This window comes from Schistocerca nitens, chromosome 8 (assembly GCF_023898315.1).
Source record: "Schistocerca nitens isolate TAMUIC-IGC-003100 chromosome 8, iqSchNite1.1, whole genome shotgun sequence".
Taxonomy (NCBI): Eukaryota; Metazoa; Arthropoda; class Insecta; order Orthoptera; family Acrididae; genus Schistocerca; species Schistocerca nitens.
Genome location: NC_064621.1, coordinates 529,249,024 through 529,257,698, shown reverse-complemented (window position 1 = coordinate 529,257,698; position 8,675 = coordinate 529,249,024).

The following is an 8,675-nucleotide window of genomic DNA, read 5'->3' as shown; positions in this document are numbered from 1 at the left end:
CGCTTCAAGACATCACTGTCCTCATCCAAACCGTTCAGCATGTCTATTGCTAATTGTTCACGTTTTGGGCGATCATCTGGTTGTAATGCCTGAATAATTTGGACCTTGTACGCATACAATTCAAGACATTTGCGAACCACTTTATGTACTGTATTCTTTGGCACTTGAACTCTCGCGAAGCTAGTCTATTCGATTTCTGTGGTGACCTCGTGAATACTGTTTGTACTGTCTGCACAGTCTCCTCCACCGGCCGCGGTGGCCGAGCGGTTCTAGGCGCTTCAATCCGGAACCACGCGGCTGCTACGGTCGCTGGTTCGAATGCTGCCGCGGGCATGGATGTGTGTGATGTCCTTAGGTTAGTTATGTTTAAGTAGTTCTAAGTCTAGGGGACTGATGACCTCAGATGTTAAGTCCCGTAGTGCTTAGAGCCATTTGAACCATTGGAACAGTATCCGCGAAACAGATGGTCTGCCGCTGCTTGTTCGTTTCTGAATCAACCATGTCGCTAAAAAAGTTTTCATTCATGGTCTGATTAACTTGACATCAGGTTCTTACTTTCCATAATTGGACACAAACTTTCGCTCCACAGTGATCGGTGATCGGTGATTTGGTTTCTGCTGGTCACGTAACACGTTGGTTCAAATGGCTCTGAGCACTATGGGACTTAACTGCTGTGGTCATCAGTTCCCTAGAACTTAGAACTACTTAAACCTAACTAACCTAAGGTCATCACACACATCCATGCCCGAGGCAGGATGCTAACCTGCGACCGTAGCCGTCACGCGGGTCCAGACTGCAGCGCCTAGAACCGCACGGCCACTCCCGCCGGCCGTAACACGTTGAGTTCTCCTCTGGGGGGGGGGGGGGGAGCAGTTTTTCCGACAGAGCGTACAAAGCGTTTCTTGTGGACAAAGTGTTGGATGAGACACAGCTGTACAGAAACTTCATGGGTCCCCTAGCAGACCTGCAACAAAAAACAAGCGTTACCATCATAAATATAACTAATATTTAATCTCGAAATCAGAGTAAATATTTAAGGCAACACGTACATACGTACATCTAACAAATACTGTAATAGGATATGTTTCGCGGAACCAAGATTCAAAGTTTTACGAGTCTGTTGAGTACCGTAGGTGAGCGCCAGCCACCGAGCAGCACATTAGAACGTCCGGTTAAGGCGGCAGAGTGCTCAAGGGCACTGACGTACAGGGAGTTAATTAATTTTCTTTATAGAGCCCTGATGATACCTTCAGCTCTATTTAATAGGTCTTATTTCGTCTGCAATCGATTTAGTTGTTATACAGGGTGTCCCATGAGGAATGGCCAACATTCAGGGACCAGGGGACCTGTGCGAAACTTGCGCGCTTTTATAGTTTTAAATAATGACTGCATTTGGAATACATGTAATCGTTGGTATAAGGGTAATTGTGGAAATGAAGAGAACTCGTCTTTAAAAATGAACCGAACGACCTCGAATTTATGATACATCCTTGTATACACAAGGTGGGCGAGAAGTCCCCGTATCCCCCTAGTATCGAGTGCTAATCCATTTTCTTTGCAGTAGCACAAATACTTTACGTTTTTAGTATCAAACACACTGAAGCACTAAAGAAACTGGAATAGGCACGCGTATTGAAATACAGAGATATGTAAACAGCCAGAATACAGCGCTGCGTTCGGCAACGCCTACATAAGACAAGTGTTTGGCAGAGTTGTTAGATCGGCTACTGCTGCTACAATGACAGATTATCAAGATTTCAGTGAGTTTGAGCATGGCGTTATAGTCAGGGCACAAGCGATGGCTCACAGCATCTCGGAGGTAGCGATGATGTGGGGATGTTCCCGTAAGACCATTTCACGAGTGTACCGCGAATATCAGGAATCCGGTAAAACATCAAATCTCCGACGTCGCTGCGGCCGGAAAAAGATACTGCAAGAACGGACCCAACGACGACTGAAGAGAATCGTTGAACGTGACAGAAGTGCAACACTTCCGCAAATTGCTGCAGATTTCAATGCTAGGTGACCAACAAGCGTCAGTGTGCGAGACATTCAACAAAACATCATTGATAGGTGCTTTCGGAGTCGAAGGCCCACTCGTATACTCTTGACGACTGCATAACAGAAAGGGTTACGCCTCGCCTGGGCCCGTCAACATCAACATTGGACTGTTGACGACTGGAAACAAGTTGCTTGCTCGGACGAGTCTCGTTTCAAATTGTAACGAGCGGATGGACGTGTACGGATATGGAGACAACCTCACGGTTCCATGGACCCTGCATGTCAGCAATGGGCTGCTCAAGCTGATGGAGGCTCTGTAATGGTGTGGGGCGTGTGCAGTTGGACTGATATGGGACTCCTGATACGTCTAGATACCACTCTGATAGGTGAAACGTACATAAGCATTCTGTCTGATCACCTGCATCCATTCATGTCCACTGTGCATCCCGACGGACTTGGGCTATTCCAGCAGGCAATGCGACATCCCACACGTCCAGAATTGCAACAAAGTGGCTCCAGGAGCACTCATCTGAGTTTAAAGACTTCCGCTGGCCACCAAACTGGGATGCCTTATAACGTGCAGTTCAGAAGAGATCTCCTCCCCCTCGAACTCCTACGGATTTTTGGACAGCCCTGCAAGATTCATGGTGTCAGTTCCCTCTAGCACTATTTCTGACATTAATCGAGTCCATGCCACGTCGTGTTGTGGCACTTCTGCGTGCTCGCGGGGGCCCTAAACGATATTAGGCAGGTGTACCAGTTTCTTTGGGTCTTCATTGTACATCGCTGTCTTCCGCATCATGCTGTAAACACTTTTCCATACCTCCATGTTCCTCTTGACATACTTTTGAGCATTTCCGATGTTATAGTGTAAAATGCGTCGTCAACGATAATGCGCAGTTCTTCAAAAATGGTTCAAATGGCTCTGAGCACTATGGGAGTCAACTGCTGTGGTTATCAGTCCCCTAGAACTTAGAACTACTTAAACCTAACTAACCTAAGGACATCACACACACCCATGCCCGAGGCAGGATTCGAACCTGCGACCGTAGCAGCAGCGCGGCTCCTGACTGGAGCGCCTAGAACCGCACGACCACCGCGGCCGGCCGCAGTTCTTCGTTTACTCCATAATGACGTGCACCTTAATGACTCCCCGTAACCAGTTGTCAGGTGTGGTGAGGTCAGGACTTGTTGGTGGCCATTTCAAGGGAGCTGGTGTTGCCGGTGATCCCCGACCTATCAGCCATCCCGGAAAGTGTTCATTTAGGAGCTCGCACACTGCAAGAGTGCAGTGAGGAGGCGCACCTTTTTGCTGCAACCATGAGAGCTCTGCGAAGCCCATTTCCTCAAGCTGAGGTATTAACGATGTTTGTAACATGTATAAAAATCTTACGCCATTTACAGTCCCTTCAAAAAAGTACGGTCCAAGCAGATGTGATGTCATCGCTGCCCGTATCATTACGTGAGGCAGGTTCCTTTCTAAATAGACTGTGTAATGAGGATTCTCTTTGGGCCAAACGACAATATTTCTAGCACGTGAGCTACGATAAATGGCACAGTCATCTGAAAACATAACTTTGGCACGGTTCCCTGCATTTGAAAACTGCGTTAACATAGCACGGCATGCATAAACGCGCTCATTCTGGTCTGTATCCGATAGCTCGTTTACGAACGTTGGTCGAAAAGTTCTGACCTTAACGTCTTTTTTTCATGTGATCTCGCGTTGCTGTCTTAGTATACAGAATGCTGAAGCACGTTTATGTGTCGGCTTCATAGCAGGTCGTTCAATCGGAGCGGAGATTCTGGCCCATGTTGCTTCTCATGTCTTCTTCCTTTCGCCGCGCGGGATCAGCCGAGCGGTCTCAGGCGCTGCAGTCATGGACTGTGCGGCTGGTTCCGGCGGAGATTCGAGTCCTCCCTCGGGAATGGGTGTGTGTATTTGTCCTTAGGATAATTTAGGTTACGTACTGTGTAAGCTTAGGGACTGATGACCTTAGCAGTTAAGTCCCATGGGATTTCACACACATTTGAACATTTTTTTCTTCTTCCTTTCACTCCGCGGCCTGTCTGTAAAACTACAAAAAGCAAAAGTACGTCTTTCCCAATCCAGAAGTGCTGCCTCTCGTGGTGCAGCCTTATTAAAGCTTTCCTGAAATGCTCCCATAATCTGTCGCAATGTTCGCCTTGTGTGTTGTCGTTCATGCACTAATACATTTGTCACTAAGCGCTCCCCATTAGCGAGACTATGACCGCTCACATCTGCAATGGCTACAAATTAACACTCGACTGCGAAAACATGTAAACACGAATTCCAACTGATAAGAAGTAACATAGCGACCAACCTGCATAATAACAGTTGATACTGAATAGGGGTTACATGACATAATTTTGAACATAACAGGACATAATTTTGAACATAACAGGACATAATTTGAACAAAATTCTTTATAGAGCATTATAATACCTCGGTGTAAACGATATTTGAAGTGAGAAAATAATCTTTATGTACGTTTTGTGTCTTTGTTTTCAGTAAGGATTAAAAGACGGGAATTGGTAAATACAATCGGATCCTTGTAGCGTTTATACCTGCGACTTGTTTATAGGGATCAGAAATGCAATTTTTATAGGCAACTGTCTTCTTGTAAACTGAAAAGGCATTCAGGGATCAGACGGTGTTCAGTTGATCCGTGACGTTAAAACATCTTTTCCCTCGGGTTCAATCAGCTGAGCATTAATTGTAAACAGGAGAACCGTGCGAAACTGTCGCCCTTTTGTAGTTGTAAACGATGACTGTATTTGGAATAAGTGTTGTAGTTGGGATAAGAGTAGCTGGCAACAATGACAAATATGTTTGTCGTTTCAAAAAGTATATTCTTTTAGAAAAGTCAACTTGTACGACGAGCAGAGATAATGAACTACCGTAATAGTCACAGGAGTAGTTTAAATCAAAAAATGTAATTTGTAATAAGATAATACGACGAAGGAGTCTCTTATTCGTGATAAATAAACGGACTTTGTAAAACATAGACATTTGGCTGGGCATCCATGATGCCCTTTTGCCTATAATAATGAAAAGTCTCTTTTATGTCAAAATTTTCCAAGATAGTAAGTTTTAGCGCAAACTCTGTGCGCAGTGTCAGAAACGTTTTACAAAGCCTTTGTAACGATACCTCATTCATTCTCACACGGTTAGTATGTGTAGAGAAAACGATATGTTGACTTGAGGAATAATATCTATTGTAAGACAGAAACTATCACTTGAAGCACGGAAACTGCATATAGACATACGCCCTATTCGAATGTTTCCGAGACAGAACACATTTAATGTATATTGTTATTTATTTTTTGTATTATTCAATTTCCTGTACTACAGTCGGTAAACAGCATAAAACGCATTTTCCCAAATATCAATCGGAAAATATGTATTTTTAGCATATTCACGTCCAAGCGTTACCGTACACGTCACATTGCAGCTGTTGTACAGTCCACAATAAATGTTCGAATATCCCACACTCGTTTTGATTGCATTTCTTCACTCTTTGGAGAACATGCTGTGTCACTGCTCTGAGACCTTCTGTGCGTTCCATAACGAGGGCAGAGGCGTCCATAACACGACCAAGCAGCTCACCTCTCGTATCCACTTGCCTGCGGTAGGAATTCACGATAAATTAAGCCCTTGCTGTTTTAATCTTCGATTTTGTTAACCGACTTTTTTTGGGAGGCGGGGAAGACGATGAACACTATACTATTGACTGTTTCTTTGTCGCCGGCCGCGGTGGTCGTGCGGTTCTAGGCGCTCCAGTCCGGAGCCGCGCTGCTGCTATGGTCGCAGGTTCGAATCCTGCCTCGGGCATGGATGTTTGTGATGTCCTTAGGTTAGTTAGGTTTAAGTAGTTCTAAGTTCTAGCGGACTGATGACCACAGCAGTTGAGTCCCATAGTGCTCAGAGCCATTTGAACCATTTTTTTGTTTCTTTGTCTCCTGATCGTATTGAGAGCACCAGGTCTCATTTCCTGTAATGATGCAGACGTCCAACAAACCATGACCATGCTGCTTCAAGTCAACTTCGCAAGAAGCGTTTACTGGTGGTTTCCAGCAGCTTTACAACCGATGTCTGTAATGTGTTGTGGCTAATCGTGATAACGCTGGAGGCCAATAAAGGAATTCCGTTCGTAACTCTTGATTCATTTTATTCTGCGATCATTCACCAAACTCCTCAGACGCGCCATGTATAGTAAAGAATCGTGAAGAACTGATCAATTATTTATCGATCCAATCGTGCACGTATCGCAGTGAAGTCATAATGGGCTGTACATGCTTTATATGATTAACAGTGTATTTGCGATACGCCCATGACTAACCCATTAATAAATTTTCATTTCGTCACGATTCCTTATAATACCTCGGTTGTATCTCACGACGAATACACCACAGTGATTACCATTACTATTAATTATTGTTATTATTATTATTACTGTTTTCAGAAGAAATTCGATTCGTTGCTGTGATACTCGTGTTTCGTGGAAGATCAAAAAACAAAAGGATAATATGACTCGAAAGCAGTATTGGCAGACTCCTACTCTGCAGCGTTAGCCGGTTGCACTAAAGCCGATGATCTCCTTTAGCGTCAACAGGCTCGTAGAATGTCTCAGCTCATTTTCCAGTAAACGTGAACCGTACAAGAGCAGCTTTTGTTGTATGCGATTCCTATAACAAACATAAAATTGTAAAAATTTTGAAAAATTTCTACAAATTCTTTAAAATTTTCTGTCTATTGTCTCAATCGCATTTAACATTAAAATTTCTTACAAAGTGATGACCAATTTCGGTAACTTAACTAGTATCTTCAGGTCTGACAACAGACAAACCAAAAGAAGTTAATGTACCACACATAGTGTCGTAAGTGCAATCAGCAGTGAAAAACACCGTTGCATCGCCAAGAGCATTCTTATTTTCAAATCTTTAGGTAAAATGCGTTGCGTGCACCTTAAAACGATCGTAAGGGCAATTATATTACTTTCCGACAAACAAAAGAGAATAAGAAATTTCGTTACAGTCAGCAACTGCATACAGAGATTCGTCCACGAAGAAGAATAAGCCAGTAACAAATGTTTGCTTTTAGTTAGCAGACCCTAAAGGTAATATGACTATTAAAAATAGTAAAATATTCGTAGTGAAACATACCATTTAAGCTGTACTTGAGGTCAAAAGTAACTTTTGGATTGTCTGTTCTCAAATCTGAAGATAGTAGTGAAGCTACTGAAACTGGTTATCATTTTTAAAAAGGGAAAAAAATGTTAAATGCGATTGAGGCGATATATAAAAAGCTTTTATAATTTTGTGTTAGGTTATTTTCTTCCTACAGATTTATTTTCTCTGACAATGTCAGAAATATTCGTACACTACAACAGTGCGAAAGATTAGAAAAACTCGGCGATCCGTCGGATATAAACCATACATATCTCATGTATTCCTCAATTTCTTTGATGTTGTCGTGGTCTTCAGTCCAAAGATAGGTTTTAATGCAGTTTTCCACACTAGTTAATCCTGTACAATATTCTTCATTTCTGAATAATTACCGCAACCCACATCCATTCAAACATGCTTATTATATTCATACCTCGGTCTCCCTCTACAATTTTTCCTCCACGCCTGCTTTTATTATGAAACTGACAGTTCCTTGATGACTCAGGTTGTCTCCTGTCAACCAGTCCCTTCTTTTAGTCAAATTCTTCCACCAACTTCTTTTTTTTTTTCACCAATTTTATTCAGGTTCTCTATATTATCCCTTCCTTTCTGTGGTTATTTATTATTATTATTAAGTGAAACACAAGAAATGGATAATATAAGATATATATATATATATATATATATATATATATATATATATATATATATATACTGATTTGTAGGTGGCCAAAGGTAAGTATTAAATTATGTTTCAGATGAGCGCCAGGCTCCCTACAAATTATTTCAAATGTTTTCAGCGAAATGTAATTCAGACTAAGTTCACTGACCTAGAAAAATCCTATCATTAAAAGTATGCATTTTTTTGACGAAATAAAATTAGTGAAGCTTTGCACTTTAGTTAATTGAATAACTTGAAATGATTCTTTCTGCTCCGGCTGTGGTGATATGTTAAACAAAAAAATAAATTTAAATACGAGGCGTAATGGCGGGCAATTGTTGCCAGTCAAAGATCACCGCTGCTCACTATGCAGAGACTGAAAAATGCTAAATAACTTCTTGCAGTTATTAATTCAGGAAGAATTGTTTGTATGAGGCCTTTAAGTAACACTATGCACTCACTTTTTGTAAAAATATTTTCATTAAGCACAGAATACACACTTGAATTATTCGCTACGTACGAGAACAAATAGAACAAAAGCTACCGCTTTACAATAGCAAGCGTACCTTACATATAGCAGAAGAAATGATGTCTCGAAGTGATTTTAAATATTTTTTTCTCTTGCATATAATGACAAATATAATAATGTTAGTTTCGAGAACGTCATGCATTACGATCTCATCTAATTTAAATAATGTCTTTTTATTACATTGCAATCGATATCGTCTTTCTTTGAAGCTAATTTAATACATTTTCATAATTAATTTGTCGCTTATGTCCATATTGTATTATTCAGAGTCCTTTTATAATATACTTCAAATATATC